The sequence below is a fragment of the Chiloscyllium plagiosum genome, unplaced genomic scaffold (genome assembly GCF_037043375.1).
Source record: "Chiloscyllium plagiosum isolate Xiang-an unplaced genomic scaffold, Cpla_swu_hap1 HiC_scaffold_18, whole genome shotgun sequence".
Lineage (NCBI taxonomy): Eukaryota > Metazoa > Chordata > Chondrichthyes > Orectolobiformes > Hemiscylliidae > Chiloscyllium > Chiloscyllium plagiosum.
This window is the reverse complement of record NW_028270156.1, coordinates 99,551,781-99,576,160: the sequence shown is the minus strand read 5'-3', so window position 1 is coordinate 99,576,160 and position 24,380 is coordinate 99,551,781. Positions and strand designations below refer to the sequence as shown.

The 24,380-nt window shown below is 45.2% G+C and overlaps 1 long non-coding RNA gene across 3 annotated transcripts in view; it reads left to right on the top strand.

The window, feature by feature from the left end:
• The first annotated feature begins 946 nt into the window (after positions 1-946).
• The window catches only part of LOC148147113 (uncharacterized), a 62,123-nt gene continuing 38,689 nt past the window's right edge, over positions 947-24,380 (top strand). For 2 of the 3 annotated variants that reach the window (XR_015760246.1, XR_015760247.1), the window contains exons 1-4: positions 947-986; positions 1,625-1,731; positions 4,486-4,568; positions 11,465-11,569. This is a non-coding gene — a long non-coding RNA (uncharacterized LOC148147113). The remainder of the gene's footprint in view (positions 987-1,624; positions 1,732-4,485; positions 4,569-11,464; positions 11,570-24,380) is intronic. The other variant, XR_015760248.1, reaches the window with a different exon arrangement.

Here is a 24,380-nt window from a genome sequence, read left to right as displayed (position 1 = left end):
AAGATTCACTTAGCTGCTTTCAGGACGAAAGGGTTGACCTATCAAGAATAGATAAGCAGGGGTGATCTTATGTCAACAAGATTCTGAGGAACTTGACAGGGTAGATGTTGACTAGATCTTCTAGCACCAGTGAAGTCTCAAACCAGGGACATTACATAAAGGAACATTCTTTTTAGAAAAAGTAAAGAATTTTTTCTCTCAGTGAATGGCTAGAATTTTCTCGCCCAAACAATTGTGAAAGTTAAATGTGGGAGGGGAATGGTTGGGTTACTCTTCGGAGGGTTGTTCTGGCTTGTTGGGCTGAAGGGCCTGTTTCTACACAGTAGGGAATCTGTGATTCTATCTCAAATTATTTTAAAAGAGGGCAGATAGATTTTTGAAATGTTGAGGGCTTTGCGGATCAAGCATAAAAGAGATGTTGAGGTCTGGGTTGGCCCAGCCATGATCTGATAGAATGGGGGAACAAGCTAAAGGGATGAATTGTCTACTCCTGCTCCGATTTCTTGAGGCTCCATTTCATGTTTTTTTTTGTTTCCAAAGAAGAGCGTGATACATTGTGCTAAAGACCTCAGATGTGAAAATGGGGTGTTTATGTACTGATTCAGAAGGCATTGATTCATCAATCACACCTATACAGTCATGAGTAGGAAGGCAATTCCCTCCATGAATAAAGGAAATCTCCTGCAGAGCTCACACAAAGGGAATTCTTACCCTCAGTGAACTCTCCCATCACATTACCCAACATATCAGCTAAAGCAGGACACACTGCGCATGCTCTAGCCAACAAAGTGACCCCCGGGTGATCGATTCAGCACCAGACCAATGAAAGAACAGTGGGCGAGGCTGGATGACCAAGCGGGATGTTGGTCCTCCAACCAATCAAAGTGACTGAAGGGCGGAGCTAAACTAAACCATGTGATCACCCTCGCGTGCGGCGCAGAGCCGCTGTAATGAATGTTCGGCAAGTTATGGAGAGAAAGGATACGGTAAGGAAAGAAATAAACAGGGAAACCGGAGAAAAACTGTGCTGCTACGAGCGGAGAGGTTTTACAAACAAATTGTGCACGTCGGAAAATCCAAATTTGAACGTCCCAGTCCCGTGTTTGCAGTAAATGGGGAATTGCCTCAGCGCGGCTGCAGGCCTGAGTGAGCGCCGCCATCTTTATTTGGGGCAACGATTCACTGTACACGTGCGGAGCCGCCATCTTTGTAGGGGGCAAGGTGCAGCCAGGCGCATGTGCAGCCTTTCTCTGGTATAGAGTCTTTGTGATCATAGCAGCCAATACAGCTCTGATTCACATCTGGGCTCCCTCATCACCACTTTGTCAATATCTAGCTTCCTCAGTCTCGAACCATAGGTGTATTTTTGGTCTGTTAACTACTGTATTAAAACTTTTTTAGACCCTTTGTAAATGAGTTTTTCACTGCAGCCCAGCCCCTGACCATGTACTGCTCTATTATCAGATTACTTTTTTCTTGAATATTTTTGACAGTCAAGAATTCTTTTTTCCAACAAGCAAGTGTATTTTCCTTCCATTTCTGACTATCAAATTCTGCACCATTTTCATTCCCTGTAATCCATTTTGCACTCCCTGAAACATCAACTGTGTTTCTCCTTCCACAGGTACCAGTGATCAATGCCAAAACCCTGTTGCTTGTGGAGAGGGTGATGTTTGACTTTCTTGTACAGCTGCAGTTTGTGTGGTGAAGGTGCTCCTACAATGTGGTTGGGTAAGTGGCATTATAGATTATTCATTCAGCAACAGTGTTGATTTGAAAATAATGTCTATTTCAGCAACAGTTTGTATTTTTATTATCATGCTTATAATTTCACAAAAGTACTCTTGAGAACTTTAGTCATAAGACCAGAGATGGAGATATTAGGTCAGGTGACCAAAAGCATTGCCAAAAAACAGGTTTTGAGGGATGTCTTAAAGGTGGAAAGCAGACCTGTGAGGTTTTGGCTGTGAATTTCAGACTATGCTGCTTCAGCAACTGTAGAAACATCCACACAGGTGAAGTAATGAATTAACAAATGGTTGGGAGTCTTAAAGAAAATGTGTTGTCGAGGTGTCACAGTGTGTGGGGTGCAGGGAGCTAGGGATGATCACAGCCAGGAATTAAATCAAGTGTGAGGATTCTAAATTGAGGGATATTGGCCAGGTGCTGGCAGGTGAGACTAGATTGGGTTGGGGTGTCTGGTCGGCATGGACGGGTTGGACCGAAGGCTCTGTTTCCTTGCTGTACGTCTCTATGGCTGTATGCTGTTGATTATAATTAGGAGCCTTTTGATGAATCAACAAGCAGAGATTTAGACTTTCTTGAGATTACAGGGAGGTTGAATGTGGGAAGCTGGCCCTGAGTGTGTTTGGAAAATGAAGTCTGGAGATAACACAAGTTGGATGAACGTATATGAGCTGAGACAAGGATGGAATCAGCTAGAAATAGTGGTCTTGGAGTGGGACTGAGTTATCACACTCACCTCACCTCTGGGATTCAGCTGGTTGTCAGGTTGTGAATCAGAGCGGTAACACAATCGGGAGCTGAGTGGCCCTGGTGGAGCCTAAAGTGGGTGTCACTCAGCTGGCTGTTGCTGAGCAGCTGCTGCTTGGTAGCCCTGTTGATGACACCTTCCATCACTTTTTACTGCTGATCGAGTGTGGACTGATAGATGTAAATTTCCTGGGTTGGATTGCCCTGTGCTTTTGTGTTGAACATGCCTGGGCAATGTTCCACATTGTCGGTAGATGCCAGTGCTGGAGCGGTACTTGGCTCGGTGGGTGGCAAGTTCTGGAGCACAAGCCATCAGTATTATTTCCAGAATATTGGCAAGGCCCGTAGCTTTTGCACGACTTAACCATTTCTTGATGTTATTCAAACTTAATCGAACTGGCTTAAAATTCTCATCTGTGATGTTAGAAACCACTGTAGAAGGCTAAGATGGATAATCCCACTTTGCACTTCTGGCTGAAGATTGCTGCAAATGCTGTCACCTTATCTGGTGCATGGAGGTGTGAGGCCTCTCGATCAGTAAGGGTGGGGATATCTGTGATGCTTCCTCCAGTGAGTTGTTTAATTGTCCATCACTGTTCACAACTGGGTGTGGCAGAACTGCAGAGTTCCGATCTGTTCCATTGGATGTAGGATCACTTAGCTTTGTTGCTTGCTGCTGATGCTGTTTGATATGCAGATGGTCCTGTTTGGTAGCTTCACCAGGTTGGCACTTCAGTTTTAAGTCTGCCTGGTGCTGCACATGGTATGCCCTCCTTTACTGTCCATTGTGATGGGTGAGAGCAGGATTTACAAACCCATGAGATTACAGATTGTGCTGGAGTACAGTTCTGCTGCTGTTGATGTCCCACAGTGCCTCAGAGATATCCAGTTTGAGATCCTACATCTCTTCAAAGTCTGTCCCATTTAGAACGGTGATAGTGCCACTCAACACTGTGGAGGTTTTTCTCAACTTTAAGGCAAGACTTTGTCTCCAAAAGGAATGTGTGATGGTCGCTCTTACTGATACTGTCATGGCCAGATGTATCTGCCGCTGGTCAAATCTTAACAATGAGATCAAGTATGTTTTACACTCTTGTTGGTTCCCTCACCACCCGCTGCAGACTCAGTTGAGCAGCTATTTCCTTTAGGATCTGACCAGCTCAGTCAGTAATTCTGTTGCAGAGCTAGTCTCGATTGTGGACATTGAAATCCTGTACCCTGAGTACGTTTGACACCATTTTACTTCCTCAGTGCTTCCTCCAAATGTTGTTCAACATGAAGGAGAACTGATCCATCAGCCAAGGGAGGACGGTACGTGGTAATCGGCAGGAGCCATGAGACTTCCTGGTCTCCGGAGCCAATGCTGTGTACTCCCAGGGCAAATCCTCCCTGTCTGTACACCACTGTGCCACCACCTCTGCCTGGTCTGTCCTGCCGGTGGGACAGGACATATCCAGTGATTTCAGGAGAAAGTGAAGACTGCAGATGCTGGAGATCAGAGTCAAGAGTCTGGTGCTGGAAAAGCACAGCAGGTCAGGCTGATGAAGGGCTTAGGCTCGAAACGCCGATTCTCCTGCTCCTCGGATGCTGCCTGACCTGTTGTGCTTTTCCAGCACCACACTCTCGATATCTCGGGATGGTGATGGTAGTGTCTGGTCATTGTCTGTAAGGGATGATTCCGTGAGTATGAGTATGTCAGGCTGTTCCTTGACTAGTCTGTGAGACAGCTCTCCACATTTTGGCACCAAAAACCATATGTTAGTGAGGAGGACGTTGCACCATTGAGAGGGCTGAATCTGTGGTTGTAATTTCTGGTGCCTTGTTAGTTGCCAACTGGTTCATCCAGTTTCATTCCTGTGTTGAGACTTTGCAGTGATTAATACAGTGAGTAGCTGGCTGGGCCGCTGTCAGGTTGGCAGGATGTTTTTCACCATTGAAAATGGTTCCATGGAGATCAGGAGATTCCTAACACTTTTTTTTACTTGAATTCAGATTCCACCATCTGCCAAGACGGGATTCGAACCAGGACTTCAGTCGTTTGTTTTAATATTCTGGATAAAAGCTAAATACATCAGGTTTGTTAACTCATTTTAAATATCACTAACCCTGGTTTTGTTTCTTTGTAAAACACTGTCCATCATCCTGTCTCCTCCATCCTCCCCTCCAACACGAGTGAGGAGCACATGGAGTTTCTCTGTCACTAAGACTGAGATAATACGATCTGCTGCTTCTCTCCCTCCCACGAGCCCACTGAGTCAAACTGCCTCACGTGGTGTTCCTGGTTTTTGTCCTAAAACTACATCTTTCTCCAGTCTCTTGTCAAGCCTTATCAGAGCTCACCTTTACCCTAATCTCGCTAAACTCATTTTCCAACTCTCTTTCCTCCGCTGCTGCCTCATCATCCCCCTCGCCAATTCATAGATATTGTTCCTTGTTCTCTCTGTTGGTCTTTTCTGGTTATGTCCTTCTCTCCCATTCTGTGAAAAACTAATATTTGACCTCACCGTTGTTGGAAAATCCTGCTCCATCTCCACTCTCCCTTTCCTTTCTGAATTCCTTGCATTTGGTTTCCCTCAACGATCGATCCTTGGTCTCTCCTGTATCTCACGTACATAGTGCCAGGAAGTGATATCGTCCAAAAACACTGTTAGGTTTGACATGTACACTGACGATGCCCAGCTCTCCATCCCCATCATCCCTCTCCATTACTCCACTGTTACTCAGTTATCAAACTGCTTATCACATTCCCACTACTCGATTAGCTTCAATTTCCTCCAATGACACATTGGCACGGTTAAACCCATTGCCTTACCTTTACCTTTCTGCTGAGCCCCTCCCTCCCACTCTGAGGCAGAACTCTGAGGCAGAACGACACTTTTCACAATATTGCTGTTATATCTGACCCCAAGATGACCTTCTGATCAGACATCCACACAATCACAACCCCAGGAATTCCAATCTCTTAAACGTTGCTTTTCTCCACCTCACCCCAGCTCCATTGCCACTGAAACCCCTTACTCTCGTCTGTGTCGCCTTAAACCTGAATAAAAAACAGAATCTTTGATTCCGTGACTCGGAATCTGGTTTCAGACTCCCCTCTCAGTATTTACCCTCAGACACATCCTCTTTTTATTTATCCTGTCAAACCCCCTAAGAATTCCATCTGTCTCAATGAGATCACCTCTCTTTCTCCAAAATCCAGTGAGTAGAGTCCCAACCTTTTCAGTCTTTATTTAAAAGATAATCCCTCCAAACCAGGGATCATCTCATTGAATCTTCCCTGAAATGCCTCCAATAAAGTGACACATTTCCTGATCTAAAGGGACCAAAACTGCTCTCATTACTGCAGATATGGGGGTCTCACCAGCACTTCCACACGGTACTCTCAGGTATACACTCCAAACTCTAATACTGAGAACCTTTGAAACAAAACGTTCCATTCCTCTTCCTGCTTCCCTGTTGTAACTGTGTGGTAGCTTTCTGTGTTTCCTGTACAATTACCCCGGTCCCTTTGTGGTGCAGCTTTCTACAGTTTCCACCATTTAAATAATACTTTGTTCTTTTATTATCTCCTCCAAAATGAGCAACTTCCCATTTTCCCAAGTTACACCCCATCTGGTAACTTGTTGCTCCCTTCTCCTGTGCATCTCTCTCTTTTCATAATCCTCTTAGACCTTTACAGTTATGCCTTTTCTAGAAGATATCTCCCCTTCCCATTCTTCCAAACATTTACTGGGAGCACTGGGCAGTGGGAAACAGAGAGAGTTGCTATCTTTTTAGGGATACGCTTTGGAGTGATTTGAGAGGATCTTTCTACCCATTGGCCAGGATGGAGACAACTTGCCCATCGTTAGGCATTAGCCTTTCACACCCATGTCTTACTGATGAGGCAGAGCGGCAGCACGGAATGAAAGAAAAGAAAGTAATTCTTGTTCCCCATATCTCACTGACGCTTGGATCATTTTCTCCAATGTGTCAAAGAACTGCTGTGTTCAGTCACATGAGATCTCAAGTTGGAATCTCCTAGAAACCCACAGATTTCCCCCTGAGTTGAGTGCTGTTGTCCTCAAGGATAATGTGTACAGTCATCCTGGGCCACGAGGAGGGGATAGTGTGGGTTTCTAACTTGGACTGATAGTGACAGATTTTATAAACTTGTATTACAGGGTATTACTGGTTGACATTCAGATGGTAATCTCAGTAAATATTCTGCTAAACTCTGATTGAATTACTCAGTATATCAGGATCTGGATATTTGCATTGTGTGTGTGTGAGTATTGTGTTCCAGATCAATCCCATTTGCTGCTTAAAAATTCTCCTTTGAATCATCGCATTCGCTCAAAAGGTCTCCCCAAACCTTCAAAGTGTCATGTAATCCTTTTATGATGACCTGATGAGTGTAAGGTCTATTATTCGAATGTGTAAGTTTTGTATAAGGATGTCTCAGAGAGGGAGCAGAATATTCTTAAAGGGGAGAATAATCATTTTGAGGAGAGGCTGTTGTTTAATGGTATCAATGACATAGGAATAGAAGAGTTCACATTATTGGATCATTTGAATCTCTTGTGGGGTAGAATTGACCTCCATCAGAAGGATGGATTGTACCTGCACTGGAAAGGAAGAGTTGCTAGTGCTATTCATGAGGCATTAGACCAGTGAAGAAATGTGGGGAAACCGAAAGAGAGGACGAGCGAAGTCTGAGGCTGGTACAATTCAGACGTCAAACAGTCAAGGCAGGCAAAGGCATGGCAGAGAACGAGGTAGGACTGAGCAGTTACACTGCATTTATTTCAATGCAGGAGGCCCGATAGGTCAGGCAGATGAGCTCAGGGCATAGGTTTGAACATGGCAATGGGATAGTATAGCAATTACAAAGGCATGACTTAATGGTGGATAGGACTAGCAGCTTAATGTTCCAGTGTATAGATGCTATAGCAAAGATAGAAAGGGGGCAACAGAGCAGGGGGAGTGGTATTTTTGATTAGGGATAACATTACAGCTGGGCTTCAAGAGGGTATTCCAGGGAGTACATCGAGGCAAGTTATACAGGTGGAACTGAGAAATAAGAAAAGGATGATCTCCTTACTGGGATTGTACTATTGAACCCTCCTCACCCCTTCCCCAATAGTCAGCGGGGAATTGAGAAGCAAATTTACAAAGACATCACTTATCTGTAAGAATAGTATGGTTGTATACAAGACTTGACCTTTTTTATTCATTCACAGGATGAGGGTGTCACTGGCTGGGCCCAAAGGGCAGTAAAGAGTTAACCACATTGCTGTGGGTCTGGAGTCACATGTAGGTCAGACCTGTTAAGAATGGCAGATTCCTCCCCTGAAGGATATTAGTGAATCTGATGGGATTTTTTTTTTCCTCGCAACAATCGACAATGGATTCATAGTCTTTCATAGATTCCTAATTCCAAATTTTTATCGAATTCACATTCCACCAACTGCTATGGCAGGATTCACACCCAGGGCTCCAGAACGTTATCTGGGTATCTGGATTAACCGTTTAGCCAAAATATCACTAGGCCATTTGGCAGGGTGAGTGACTGAGGTATCCGTAGGACAGCACATCAGCACCAAAATTCCCATGGTCTCTGCGGAACATAGAAAGGGCTGGGGAGGGAAATATATTCGAGGTGGTGGGGTCTGACTGTAGGTAGCGGAAATGGCGCTTTATCTGGTGATAACTGGGGTGGCAACTGAGGACCGGTGGATTATATTCTTCTTGTGGTTGGAGGGCTGATGTAAAGGCGAAGGTGCAGGAAGTGGAGGATATGCATTGAAGGGCATTGTTGATCACGTGGAAGGGAGATGTGGTGCTTGAAGTAGGAAACCTTTTCTGGGATGTCCTGGAGTGGAATTGCTTCTCCTGGGAGCACATATGGCAGAAGCAGAGGAACTGAGAGTACAGGATCACGTTTTTACTGAATATACTCGAGGGTAATCAGGAGAACAAAAAGGGGACATGACATATCTCTAGGAAATAGTTTAAGGAGAATCCAAAGAGATTCTTCAAATACATTAAGGATAAAATAATAACCAGGCAGAGAATAGGACACCTTAAAGATCAAGAAGGCCATCTATGGAACAACAGGAAGTGGGAGAGATACTATGCTATTCTGTTTGAGAGAGTTTGGAGAAATAATAGTGATAGCTTGAAAAGTGTCCATATTACAGAAGAGGTGGTACTGGATGTCTTAAATCGTAGCAAGGTGTATCCCAGAAATTTGTGGAAAGCTAGGAAAGTGATAGCAGTGCCCCTCCCTGAGATATTTATATCATCGTTTATGACAGGTGAGGTGTTGGAAGATGTGTGCCATTATTTTAAAAAGTAGTAAGGAAAGGCCAGGGAGCAAGAGGACAGTCACTCTGACGTCAGTGGCAGGCAAGTTGTTGGAAGGGATTCTGAGGGATAGGATTTACATGTATTTGGAAAGACGAGGAATGATTAGTGATAGTCAACGTGGGAAATTTTGTGTGTGGGAAATTCTCTCTCTCTAACTTGATTGAGTTTTTTTAAAGGCAGACTGTGGACGTTGTCTGTATGGACACTGAGCAGACTGGTTAGCAAGGTTAGATAACATTGAATGTTGGGAGAACCAGACATTTGGATACAAAACTGGCTTGAAGGTAGGCGGCGGAGGGTTGATTTGTGGACTGGAGGCCTGTGAGCAGCTGTGTGCTGCAGGAATGGATATGGGGTCCTTAAATAAATGACTTGGATGTGAATATGAGGTATGGTCAGTAGGTTTACAGAAGACACCAAAATTGGAGGTGTAGTGGACAGTGAAGAAGGTTAGTTCAGAATACAACAGGATCTTGATCAGATGGGCCATTGGAGCAAGGAATGGCAGATGGAGTTCAATTTAGATAAGTATGAGCTGTTGTATTTTGGAAAGGCAAATCAGGGCTGGACGTATGCACTTAATGGTAAAATCCTGGGGAGTGTTGCTGAACAAAGAAACCATGGTGTGCAGGTTCATTGTTCCTTGAAAGTGGTGTTGCAGGTAGGGAGGCGAGTGAAGGTTGCGTTTGGTACACTTATATTTATTGGTCAATGCATTGAATACAGAAGCTGGGGCGTTATATTATGGCTGGACAGGACATTGATTAAGCCATTCAGGAATTCTGTTTTAAGTTCAAAATTCCCTGTTTTGGGAAGGGTGTTGTGAATCTTGAAAGAGTTCAGACAAGATTTACAACAATTTTGCCAGGGTTGGAGGATTTGAGCTAAAGGGAGAGGCTGAATAGGGTGGGGTTAATTTCCCTGGAGAGTCAAAGACCGAGAGGTGATTTTACGGAGATTTATAAAATCACGAGGGGCATGGATATGGTGAACAACCGGAGTCTTTTCCCCCCAGGTTAGATGGGTCCAAACAAGAGCACACGGGCTTAAGTTGAGAGGGCAAAAATTTAAAAGGAATCTAAGGGGCCACGTGTTCAAGCTGAGCGTGATGTATGTGTGGAATGAGCTGCCAGATGAAGTAGTGGAGGCTGATAGAATTACAACATTTAAAAGGCATCCGATTGGGTACATGAATAGGAAGGGTTTCGAATGATACGGACCAATAGCTGGCAAACGGGACTCCATTAGTTTAGGATTCCTAGTTGGCATGGACCAATTGGACCAAAGGTCTGTTTCTGTGCTGTACATCTGACACTAATAAATGAAAATAAGATGTGTTCCTCTTTTGTGGAGAGCTAGCAGAAGCACAGATAATTATCCTTGGAGCTGAGAATGTTAAGCAATGATTTCGACCCGATGCAGATTTGTTTCCAATGTATTTAATTTGCAGAGAGAGAGAGGAATTGTTAACAACGTCATAATTTTAGTAACTATTTTCAAGTAATTGGCAACTAATGCAGGGTGAATATGTGAACATTATTTTATTCAGTAAATTCTGAGCATCTGGAACAGTCTGAATGGCAGCTGGACACAGATTCAGCAGTTATTCATAAATAGATTTGGAATTTTACTTTTTAAGCAAAGGTTTGGGGGGCTAAGGGCAAATGGGAGGGGAGTTGGGACAGATTTGCAGCATCTCCAGAGGGAGAGAGTATAGCCCCAATGGGCTGAATAGCCCCCAGCCCCAAGCTCTGTGATACTGCCCCATTCACTGTGAATGATGAAGCTCATCCGAGGGCAGAGAGGGAGGATACCACCACTCACCTCACAATGGGCCTCAGGTGATTGATGTCAGCGCAGGCCAACAGGAGGCAGAGGGTGGGACTGGAACACGAGGCAGTACCAGTTTATCTTCCAACCAATCGGAGTGAACGAGGGTATCCTTAAGGCTGGAATGAAAGAAAGGCACATGTAGCAGAGATTTGAGAAACTGGAGGAGATTAGAGATAGGGAGCGTTTTGTGGCTGGAGAGGAATCATATGAATAAGGAAGAGTTGTGAAGCTGGATGAGGTGACAGTGATCGGGAGAGTTGTGAGGATGGAGGAATTTGGAGACAGTGATAATGAGAGTCCTAATGTTATACAGCAAGGAAACAGGCCCTGTGGTCCAACCAGTCCATGCCGACCATAATTCCAAACTAAACTAATTGTACCTGCCTCCGTTTAGTCCACATCCATCCAAATATTTCCTATTTGCGTACTTATCTGAATGTCTTTTAAATATCGTAATTGTATTCACAACTACCACTTCCTCTGGAAGTTCATTCCACACATGTAATTTTTAAAAAAAATCCCTAATGTCTTTTCTCTAATCTTTCTCATCTCTTCTCAAAATGAATGCACCCGAATTTTGAACTCCCCTCTCTCCCAGCCATTCACCTTTATCTACACTCTTCACGATTGCATAAACCTTTTAATAAGGTCACCCCTCAACCTCCTAAACTCCAGTGAAAAAAGTCCCACCCTTTCCTGATAACACAATCCCTCCATTCCCATTAATATTCCAGTAAATCTCTTCTGAACCTGCTCTGATTTAATGATATCCTTCCTATAACAGCACAACCAGAGCTGGGTTTAGAAATCCAGAAGAGGCCTCTCCAACATCCTGAACAACCTCAACATAACGTCCCAATTCCTATACTCAAAGGTGTGAAAAATGAAGGTAAGTGTGCTTGAACACTTTCTTAACCACCCTGTCTACATGTAACACGAACTTCAAACACGTGAAGCCCTCGGTCTCTTTGTTCCATATCACTACTCAACGCCTTACTTGTAATGAGTGTAAGTCCTGCCTTTGTTTGTTTTATCAAGATGTAATATTTTGTATTTATTCCAATCCAAAAATCCTTTGATTATAAAGGCAGTAGGAGTATAATTAAGAGGGAAATCAGGAGGCAAAAAGGGGACGTGAGATAGCTTTGGAAAATAGGGTTAAGGATAATCCAAAAGGCTTTTATAAATACATGAAGAACAAAAGGCTAACTAGGAGAAAATAGAGACCCTCAAAGATCAGCAAGGTAGCCATTGTGTGGAGCTGCAGGCGATGGGTGAGAGAGGGAAACAAGTATTTTGTATCAGTGTTTACTGTGGAGAAGTGCATGTGAGATATAGATAGTGGGGAAATAAATGGTGATATCTTGAAAAAAAAGTCCATATTACAGAGAAGGAGGAGGTGCTGGATGAGTGGCTAAGGAGCTGGTGCAGGGGAAAAGGATTCACATTTTTGGATCATTGTGATCAACTCTGGGGTAGAATTGACCTGCGTAAGAAGGATGGATTGTACCTGATTTGGAAGGTGTCTAATATCGAGGCAGGGAGATTTGTTAATGCTACTCGGGAGGCAGTAAATCAGTGAGGAGTAGGTGTGATCGCAAATAGCTAGTGAGAAAAGAGATATCTCTGAGGCTGGTACAGTTCAGAAGGCAAATAGTCATTGCAGGCAAGGGCAAGACACAGAACAAGGTGGGATTTAGCAGTTACACTGCATTTATTTCAATGCAAGAGGCCTGACAGGGAAGGCAAATGAGCTCAGGGTATGGTTTTGAACATGACACTGGGATATCATGGGTATTATAGAAAGGACTGGCAGCTTAATGTTTCCGGGTATAGATGCTATAGGAAGAATAGAAAAGAGGACAAGAGGAGGGGGAGTGGCATTTTTGATTAGGGACAGCATTAAGATTGTGCTTAGGGAGGACATTCCTGGGAGTACGTCCAGTGAAGTTATTTGGGTGGAACTGGGAAATAAGGAAGGGATGATCTCCTTATTGGGGTTGTCTGCGTGGGTTTCATCTGGGTGCTCTGGTTTCCTCCCACAGTGCAAAGATATGCTGGGTAAGTTTGATTATCCAGGCTGAATTGCCACAGTGTTCATGGATGTGTAGGTTGGGTGGATTATCCTGGCTGAATTGCCCACAGTGTTTAGGGATGTGCAGGTTGGGTGGATTGTCCAGGCTGAATTGCCCACAGTGTTCAAGGATGTTCATGTTGGGTGGATTATGCAGGCTGAATTGCCCATAGTGGTCAGGGATGTGCAGGATGGCCCTGGGAAATGCAACGTTGCAGGGGGAGGTTAGGCGACTCTGAGGGTCAGTGTCAGTGTGATGAGATGAATGGTCTTATTCCACACTGTCGGGATTCTCTGATAATTCTACTAGTTTTAAAATAGTTCCAGAAAATAATAGACCAGATCTAAAAGTTAAGGTTCTAAATTAGACAAAGGCCAATTTTCACAGCACAAGGCAAGCACTTTCAAAATTTATTTGCGGGAGGTTATTCCCAGGGAAAGGGACGGCTGGAAAGTGGGAACATAAGAACATAAGGAATAAGAGCAGGAGTAAGCCATCTGGCCCCTCAAGCCTGCTCTGCCATCCACAAGATCAGGGCTGATCTGTTCATGGCCTCCGCTCCACTTTCCTGCTCTCTCACCATCACCCTTAATTCTTTTCCTGTTCACAAATCTACATTTTGCCTTAAAGGCATTCAAGTTGATAACGTCAAATGCTGCACTCGGCAGGGAATTCCACAGATTCACAACCCTTTACCTGAAGAAGCTCCGCCTGAACTCAGTCCTAAATCTGCTCCCCTTATTTTGAGGTTATGCTCTAGTTTCACCCGTCCCCAGTGGAAATAACCTCCCTGCTTCTGTCTTATCTACTTCCTTCAAAGTTTTATTTTTTCCTCTCCAACCTCCCATTCTTCTAAATTACAATGACGATAGAACCAGTTTTCTCAATCTCTCCACATACGCCAACCCTCTCAACTCCCAACTCAAGCTAGTGAACCTCCTGTGCCAGTACATCCTTGCTAATGTAAGGGGACCAAACCTGTACACAGTACTCCAGGTGTGGCCTCCCCAGCACACTGTATAGCTGCAGCATAACCATCCCTCTAGCAATGAAGGACAATATTCCCTTCACTGTCTTAATTACCTGCTGCACCTGCAAACCAACTTCCTGTGATTCATGCACAAGGATACCCAGCTCCCTCTGTACAGCAGCCTGCTGCAATTTTTCACCAGTTCGTCATCAGTTTGCTGTTAGTCCAACTAAAATGGATAACCTCACATTTCCCAACATTGTCCTCCATCCACCAGATCCTTACCCACTCACTTAACCTATCTGTATCCCTGTGCAGACTGACAGTGGTCTCTCCAGACATTGCTCTACCTCATCTTTGTATCAAATGTGAACTCTGACACCGTACACTTGGTCCTCAACTCCAAAACATTTGTGTAAATTATAAACCGTTGTAGTGCCAAAAGTAATCCAAACACCCATTTATCCCCGTTCTTTATTTTTTGTTGGTTAACCGATCCTGTATCAATGATAATACATTACCCACAATGCCGTGCATCTTTACCTTATACAGCAGCCTTTGTGTGGCAACTTGTCGAGTACCTTCTAGAAATCCAGATACACCACATCCACCGAGTACCCCATGTCCAACGTGCTCGTCGTATCTTCAAATAATTCCAGTAAATGCGTTATACATGACCTACCTTCCATGAATCCATGCTGTGTCTGCTCAATGAGACAATTTCTACCCAGATATCTCACCACTACTTCTTTGAGAGATTCAAGCATTTTCTCCGCTACAGAAGTTAAGCTAACGGGTCCTTTTTGAAAAATAGTGGCACCACATTTGTAGCTTCCATTCTGTCAAAACCATCCCAGAATCCAACAAATTTTAGTGGATTATTACGAGTTGTATTTGCTATTTCCCCCCCACCCCCGCCATCTCCTTTTTCCCTGGGTGCATTCTTTTTAGATTAGATTACTTACAGTGTGGAAACAGGCCCTTCGGCCCAACAAGTCCACACCGACCCGCCGAAGCGTAACCCACCCAGACCCATTCCCCTATATTTACCCCTTCATCTAACACTACGGGCAATTTAGCATGGCCAATTTGCCTAACCTGCACATTTTTTGGATTGTGGGAGGAAACCGGAGCACCCGGAGGAAACCCACGGGGAGAACGTGCAAACTCCACACAGTCAGTCGCCTGAGGCGGGAATTGAACCCGGGTCTCTGGCGCTGTGAGGCAACAGTGTTAACCACTGTGCCACCATGCCGCCCACAGCCTAAAGGTAGATGGGCCAGGAGACCCATCTACCTTTAGGCTGTTATCTTTCCCAACATTACCTCTTTACTGGGAATGATTGCTTCTCTGTCCTCATCTGCCATTGCCTCCATAGGCCTGCGACAATGCGAGGACATAGACAGTATGTTCCTGTTAAGGCCAAGGCTGATAGGTGTAGAGAATGCTGCCTGTCGAGAGAAATTGTGGGCCTGGTCAAGAAAATGAAGGAGGGATATGGCAGGTACAGACAGCTGAGTTTGTGTGAATCCCTAGAGGAGTATAGGGGCAGTAGGAGTATACTCGAGGTAAACCAGGAGGGCAAAAAGGGGACATGAGATAGCATTAGGAAATAGGTTTAAGGAGAATCCAAAGTGTTTGTACAAATACACTAAGGACAAGCGAGTAACCAGGCAGAGAATAGGTACCCGCAAAAATCATCAAGGCTGTCTGTGGAACCGCAGGAGGTGGGAGAGATTCTATATGAGATTCTTTTACTGAAAGAGGATGTGGCAGCTAGAGTGTTTGGAGAAATAAATAGTGATCACGTGACAAGTGTCCATATTACAGAGGAGGGGGTACTGGATGTCTTAAACGGTAGCAAGGTGGAATAATCCCTGGGACATACTCAGGTGTAACCCAGAACTTTGTGGGAATCTAGGGAAGTGTTTGCTGGACCCCTCGCTGAGATATTTGTGTCATTGATAGTCATAGGTGAGGTGCTGGAAGATGGGCGCAATTATTTGAGAAAGGTGGGAAGGAAAGGCCAGGGAACAATAGACCAGTGAGCCTGAAATCAGTGGCACAGAAGTTGTTGGATGTGATTCTCAGGGACATGATTTACATGTAATTGGAAAGGCAAGAAGTGATGAGGGAGAGGCAGCCTGGCTTTGTATATGGAAGTCACTAACTTGGACTCCAGGAAGACACAAGGTTCTACATAACAGACCGGTTAGCAAGTTTGAGACTGTAGAATACAGGGAGGACTAGCTATTTAGATACAGAATTGTCTAGAAGGTCATAGAGATGTATAACATGGAAACAGACCCTTCAGTCCGTACCGTCCATGCCAACAACTTACCCAACCCAACAACTGTGTGAGAAATATGCTGTCAGGCTGGGTGCTGGGTCCACTGCTTTTTGTCATTTTATATCAATGATTTCTATGTGAATATATGAGGTATGGTTAGTAGGTTTACACTAGACACCAAAATTGGAGATGTAATGGACAGTGAAGAAGGTTACCTCAGTACAATGGGACTTCAATTAAATGGGCTAAGGAGGGGCAGATGGGTTTAATTTAGATAAATGAGGTTCTGCATTTTGGAAAAGCAAATCAGAGCAGGGCTTGTACACTTAATGAGGAGGTCCTGGGGAGTGTTGCTGAACAAAGAGACCTTGGAATGCAGGTTCACACTTCCTTGAAAGTGGAATCTTAGGTATGCTAGTGAAGAACGTGTTTTGTATTGAGTATAGGAGTTGTGACATTATTTTGGGGCTGTACAGGGCATTGATTCACCTACTTCTCGAATTCTGCTTTCACTCCTGGTCTCCCCGCTATAGGAATGATGTTGTGAAACGTGAAAGGATTCAGAAAAGATGCACAAAGATGTTGCCAGGGTTGAGAGTTTGAGATATAGGGAGAGGCTGAATTGGCTGGGGCTGTTTTCCCTGGGCATCGGATGCTGAGAGGTGACCTCAGTGGTTGATACACTCGTGAGGGACATGGTGAGGGTGAACAGCCAGGGTCTTTTTCCCACGTTAGGTGGGTCCAAAACCAGAGAGCACAGGCTTAAGGTGTGAGGGAAAAGATTTAAAAGGGATGTGAGGGGCAATGTTTTCAAGCTGAACATGGTATGTATATGGAATGAGCTGCCAGAGAAAGTGTGGAGGCTGGTACAATTGCAACATTTAAAAGGCGTCTGATTAGATATGTGATCAGGCAAGTTTGAGAAGGATATGAGCCAAGTCCTGGCAAATGGGATGAGATTAATTTAGGATATCTGGTGGGCATGGACAAGTTGGACCAAGGGGTCTGTTTCTGTGCTGTACATTTCTATGACACTAATAAATTAAAATTAAGATCGGTTTCTCTTTTATGGAGAGTTAGCAGAAGGTCAGAAAATTCTCCTTGGAGCTGAGAAGGTTAAGCAGTGATTTCAACGAGGAGCAGTATTGTTTCCAGGAAATTTAATTTACAGAGAGACAGCATGAGAAATTATTAACATTGTCACAATTTTTATGAACTACTTTCGGTAAGTGGCAAATAATGCAGGGTAAAAACGTGAAGATTATTTTACTCAGTAAGTTCTGAGCGTCTGGAACAGTTTGATTGACAGCTGGATGCAGATTCAGTAGTTATTGTCAAAACAAATTTGCAATTTTCCTTTTTAAAGGAAGGATTTGGAGGGCTATGTCCAAATGGAAGGTGAGTTGGGACTGACTGGCACCATCTCCAGACGGAGAGTGTACAGCCCCATTAGGCTGAATAGCCCCCAGCCCCTGTGCTCTGAGACACTGTCTCATTCACTGAATGACGAAGCTCATCACAGGGCAGAGCCATAGACATGTACAGCATGAAAACACACTCTTTGGTTAAACTGGTCTATGCAGACCAGATATCCCAACCTAATCTAGTCCCATTTGCCAACACTTGGCACATATCCCTCTACTCCCTTACTATTCATTTACCCATCCAGATGCCAAATAGTATAATTGTACCAACCTCCTCCACTTCCCGAGAGAAGATTCCATCCACGCACCAACTCCACTGTGAAAGAAATTGCCCCTCAGATCCATTTTAAGTCTTTCCCTTCTCATCTTAAACCTATGCCCTCTCGCTCTGGACTCCTCCACCCCAGGGAAGATACCTTGTCTATTTATACTACCCATGCCCCTCATGATTTAATAAACCTTTGAGGTCATCCCTCAGCCTCTGATGCATCTGGGAGGATCCCACCACTTATGTCACAATGGAGCCTGGCTGATTGACACAGCTTCAGACCAGTAGGACAGTTGGCGTGATCCTCCAGCCAAAGGGAGTGAATGAGGGGTGGGTCCAGCGGGCCAACACCTGACCATGAGCTTTGCAAGCGCAGTGTCACTGTGAGCGGGAGGGGTCTCAGTGAGTGTGAAGGGACTGGGAGAGAGATGGAGTTAGTGTGGACTGGGAGGGTTGATAAACACTGTTTCAGTCTGCTAGACCTGAAAAAAATACTCGGGGTAAATTAAAACCAAAAGAACTGCGGATGCTGTAAATCACACACAACAACCTCAAGGTACTGGAAAAGCTCCACAGATCTGACAGCATCTGTGAAGAGAAATCAGTTCTCATTTTGGATCCGGTGACGCTTCCTCAGGTACTGATATTACTGAGAAAAATACTATTGGTTTATATGCAGAAGGTAGGGGTTAAGGAGTAAATGATAGGTGTGGATAGAGTCAAAAGAGAGAGAGACAGAGAGAGAGGAGCAGTTGGACAAAGGAGTGGATATCAACCTGGCTGGGGGAGAGTAAATACCTGTTTATGGGGACTGTTAGTGGTTATCCATAGGTAGTGTGTAATAGCAGGCTATGTAATAACAAGGCCTGGTATTTGAGGTAGGGGGCAAAGAAACTAGAACGTGTTGAAGCCATGGGATTGCAGGGTCCCCGAGTGGGAGATGAGGTGTTGTTCTTCCAGCTTGCTTTAAAGTGTGGTGCTGGAAAAGCACAGCAATTCAGGCAGCATCCAAAGAGCAGGATAATCGACATATTGGGCATATAAGCACTTCATCAGAAATGTGGGAGTGGGGGAAGCTGGCTGAGAGATAAATAGGGAGGTGTGTGTGGGGTTGGGGGTAGGGAGCTAGGAACAGGCTAGGTAGATGTAGATGGGGTAGTAAAAACAATGACTGCAGATGCTGGAAACCGGATTCTGGTTTAGTGGTGCTGGAAGAGCACAGCAGTTCAGGCAGCATCCTGATGAAGGTCTTTTGCCCGAAACGTCGATTTCAAAGCTCCTTGGATGCTGCCTGAACTGCTAAGCTCTTCCAGCACCACTAATCCAGTAGATGGGATAGTGGTGAGAGGGTGGAATGGATAATTGGGAAGGATGATGGACAGGTGGGACAGTTCAACAGGCCAGTGCCGAGTTGGAGGGTTGAATCTGTGATGAGGTGGGGGAGAGGAGATGAGGAAACCTTGATGCCGTGTGGTTGAAAGGTCCCAAGGTGGAAGATGAGGTGTTCTTCCTCCAGGGGTCGGGTGGCTCGGATCTGGAGGTGGATGACACCCAGGAATTGCATGTCCTTGGCAGCATGGCGGCAGAGGGGGGTAGCTGAAGTGTTTGGCCACAGGGCGGTGGGGTTGGTTGGTGCATGTTCCCTGAAATGTTCCACAAGTTGGCATCCTGACTCCCCACTGTAGAGGAGACCGCATCGAGAGCAAAGGACACAAAAAGTGAGGTGTTATTGGATGTGCAGGAAAATCTCTGCTGGATGTGGGAGGATCCTGTAGTGCCTTGGATGGAGTTGAGGGGGGAGGTGTGGGCACAGGTGGTAAGTGAAGGTGCTGGGAGTGGAGGATAGTTTGGTGGGTCGCATGGATCTAATGAGGAAGTCACAGAGGGAATGGTCTCGGGAATGCTGAAAGGGGTGGGGAGAGAAATATATCTCTGGTGGTGTTGTCTGATTTTAGTTGGTGGAAATGGCAGACGATGATGCATTGTATCTGGGTGGAAGGTGAGGAAGAGGGGGATTCCATCCTTGTTGCAGTTGGAGGTGTGGGTGCCAAGGGCAGTGGTGTGGGAAGTGGAGGAGATACACGGGAGGGGAAATTGCAGTCCTTGAAATCGGAGGCCATTTGGTATGTTCTGAAGTGTTCTGCCAGCTTGCATCAAGCTTCACTGGAACACTGCAGTAAGCATGAGACAGAGATGTTGGCCTGGGAACAGCCTTGTGTGTTAAAGTGGGGGGCAACTGGATGCTCCGGGTTTTTTTTGCATCAGAACATAGATCATCAGCCGTCTTTTCCACCACCGCTACTGAGATGCTACCAGGTTCCTGTCTACTCCATTAACAGCTTTCCGCCCTTCCAGCCGGATTGTTATCCACTCTTTTGTCTTTCCAAATGTTCCAGTCTCTCTTTGGGCTCTGTCCCCACCTATTATTTACTCTTTAACCCTTATCTCCTGTAGTCCAAAAATGTGCAGATTAGGAGAATTGGCCCAGCTAAATTTCCCGTAGTGTTCAGGGATGTGCATTAGTCCGGGGAAATGGTGAGTAAACGGAATGGGAATGGGTCTGGGTGGGTGTAGAATTGTTGGGCCGAAGGGCCTGTTTCCTGTGGGGATTCTAATTTTCCCAGCTGCCATCGGTTCTGAGGAAGGGTCACTGGACCCATGATGACCCTTTGTGTGTGCAGGAGGAGGAAACGGGAAAGGAGAGAGTGGCAGCAGAAACCGGATGAAATGTATCAGTGGAGACTGGGAGGGTTGAGTGACACTCTGTGCAGGTCGTTAATCTGAATTAGAAACTCCTGGTCCCTGGTTTGCAGCAAAGTGGAAGATGGCTTGGGCCTCAGGCAGTGAGAGGTGCTGGGTTATGGCTGCCATCTTTATCTGGGGCCAAGGTACAGCAAGGAGCATGCACGTGTCCTCTTCCTGGGTGGGGGCGGTGCGATTTGAAGAGGAGCATCCAACACCTACCAAAAGAAGTGTTTGCCTTCACTATTCATCTTGCACTGACTATGAGCTTTGTTTTGTGAATTTATTTTATAGGATATTAGTTGAGAATAATTGAGACTGTGATCTCAAAAGCAAGTTTCTACAGTCCACAGAGTCATCACGATCTGAATATCATTGACATTTAACTGTGAAAGGAGAAAGGTTTATCTGTTCTGTCTGTGGGAAAATATCTTCAATATTTTTGTCAAGCCAAAAGCAGAACGATGTTCAGGTCCATGGTTGGATCACCCTTTGGGTGTGTGTTCAATTCTTGGCCCTGTAGCTGTGGAAGGAGGTATTGGCCTGAGAGAGAGCACAGATTTATCCATATTACACCTCGTCTCTTTGCAGGAACTGTCAGATTTAGTCTCAATCATCCACTTTATGATGTTAACCTGTAAACTCCTTACTTCCAATTCCCTGCAAATTTCTCATTGAAATTCCTTGTGGACTCAAATTCCAGCACCATTTCAGGTGGAAAGTTCCAGATTCTGACAACTGTCTGTTCATTCGGAAACTGCTGAAGTCCATTTTGACTCTGGGGTTACAAAGGGATGAATTGAAAGATGAGATGCTGGTCCTGAGCTCCCATTGAGATGCATTAGAACAGTACAGGAGGCTGAGGGCAGTGTCAGTGTGAGCAGACAATGAAAATGACAGGGCTGCACTGTGAGGGCTGCTTGGCTCACTGAGAGTGTTTTGGAGTTGGATGTAAACAGAGTGAGGTGAGACTGGGAGAAGGTGAAGCTGAAACTCCGTTTTACTTCAGACTATTCAGAAATTCACAGTCCCAATGGGAATAGCCAACTTGTCAGTGATACCTGCGGCGTATTTAAGTTTTTAAAAGTACGACATATCAGCTTAACTAAAGATTTTTTTTTATTATAATGGGCATGTTTGAAGTGAAGGAAGGTTGCTCACTCATTTAAATTCTCTTAGTGGGAGTAACTAGATGAATGTAGTGAGATGTTGTTACAAGAGCCCTCAGATCTGTGGTGTGCTCCTCTCGCACAATGTGGGACATAAGGGATGCTTCCAGTGTCCCTTACGGCTATGTGTGCAGGCAGTGTGCCCACCTGTCGCTGCTGAGAAACTGTTTTTCAGACCTGGAACTGAGAGTGGACTCACTGTGGAGCAATACTGAGAATGTTATGGACAGCATGGTTAATGAGTTAGTCACACTGCAGGTGAGAGTTACACAGGCAGAAAGGGAATGTGTGACCATCAGATCAAGTAAAAGGCTCAGGAAGGAAATGCAGGACTCCCCAGCGGTTATTCCCTTCTCAAACAGATACTATGCACCACTTGGAATTCTATAAAGGGGGCAACAGGTGGGGTGACCTCTCAGGGGAAATCAGCAACAGCCAGGTTCATGACACTGCTCCACTGCACAGAACAGGAGGAGGGAGAATGGCATAGCTGTCGTGACAGGGGATCCAGTAGACAGGCGTGTCTGTGGCCACAGACATGAATCCAAACAGTGGAATTGAACCCAGGTCCCTTTATTGATAAGTGCACAGACCAATAAAGGTCAGTGTCCCAAATGCAACCTTCAGCACTTGACCACCCTGAAGCTCCATTTTCCAGGGACTGTGCACTTGTTCTGAGCCCTTCAGAGGGATTGAAGGGGACAGGGAAAAAACAGGAGCAAGGTTGTGTTGCAGATCTATAAAATAACTGTCTCTCTCGCCTCTCGGTTTCTCCCCCCGCCTCGGTCGCCCACACCCCTCGTGCCTCCTCCCCACCACAGGGAAAAGACCTTGTGTATTTACTCTATCCATGCCCCTACTGATTTTATAAACCTCTATAAGGTCACCCATCAGCATCTAATGCTCCAGGGAAAACAGTGTATTCAGCCTCTCCCTGTAGCTCAAATCCTCCAACCCTGGCAACATGCTTGTAATTCTTTTCTGACCCCTTTCACGTTTCACAATATTGTTTTGATAGGAAGGAGACCAGAATTGCATGCAATATTCCAAGATTGACCTAACCAATGTCCTGTAGAGCCGCAATATGACCTCCCAACTCCTATACTCAGTGCTTTGACCGATAAAGGAAAGCATACTAAACACCTACTTCACTATCCTATCTACCTGCGATTCTGCTTTCATGGAGCTATGAACCTGCATTCCAAGGTCTCTTTGTTCAGGAGCACTCCCGAGGACCTTACCATTAAGTGTATACACCCTGCTAATATTTGCTTTTCCAATATGCAGCACCTCACATTTATCTAAATTAAACTCTTTCTGCCAGTCCTCAGCACATTCGACCCTCTGATCAAGATCCTGTTGTAATCTGAGGTAATCCTCTTCACTGTCCACTACACCTGCAATTTTGGTGTCATCTTACTAACAATGCTTCCTATATTCACATCCAAATCATTTATATAAATGATGAAAATTAGTGGATCCAGCGCCAATACTTTGTGACACCCCACTGGTCACAAGTCTCCAATCTGAAAAGCAACCTTCCACCACCACCCTCTGTCTTCTACCTTTGAGCCAGTTTTGTATCCAAATGGCTAGTTCTCTCTATCTTCCTTGAGATCTAACCTTGCTAACCAGTCTCCCATGGGGAACCTTGTTGAACACCTTACTGAAATCCATGTAGATCGTTTACATCGCTTTGCCCTCATCAATCCTCTTTGTTACTTCTTCTAAAAAATTGACTCATGTTCATGAGAGGTGATTTCTCACACACAAAGCAGTTGTTAATATCCCCGACTTAACTGTACATTGGGGTCTGCGTCACACAATTATAGGTGTTAATATTCTGGATAAAGTTCACGTACACCAGCTTTGTGTTAGTGACTGTGTATTGAGTCTTGTTAATAACACCAATGCCGGTTAGTTCCTTTTGAAAGGCAGTCCCTTCCGTTCTGCTTGTCTCCTCCAACCCCACCGTAGACAGTAAGTGGGAGGAGCTCATCCAGTTTCCATGTGAGTGAAATAGAGAAAATCTTCCCTTCATTCCATTAGCCCACCAGGAAATAGTGGTAGTGTCCTTACCTCTGAACCACGAGGTTTGGGTTCAAAGTTGAGTAACAGCATCTTTGAAGAGGCTGTTTGGAAAACATGCCCAAGCTTCCAGCTGTCCCTGCCTGAGCCTCCAAATAGAACCTTCCTGTAGTTTCTCTCCTGTCAGACTCTCCCATTGCTCAGTTTGTCCAGGATCCCCTCCTGTTGCTGCACTGCTCCTGTCCCTCACTGAGCTGCCCATCCCCACAGTGTCCTCCACATTCATTCATTGTTTACCATCCTATTGTCCCAGTACTCCAGTCCTCTAGCCCCGCCCCCTCCACCCTATTGGGCAGCAACTGCTGTCAATCACCCAGGGTCCTATGTGATCTGGAGCATGCTCTGTAGGAGGGGCAACCAGTGCACGGGCGCAGTGCTGGCCAATTGTTGGCGTATGTGCAGGGCGGGTCAGTGCCAGGGAGGCTGTGGGTGTGTGGGATTAATCTGTCATTTGGCAGCGCACTCCTTTCCTCCTCTGGGAACAGGACCGAGGGGAATGGTCCCAGCCCTGGTATCGTGACAAGTGGTTGGCGTATCAGTGGGGTGAGCATTTTGCAGAAAGTTATCAGAACTCGTGTGAAGATTCAGGAATGTTATGGAAAGGATCAAGGATGGGCCTGCAATTAAAGTTCTAATTTGGTTCATTTTAGTTCAACCAGATATGATTTGGCCAG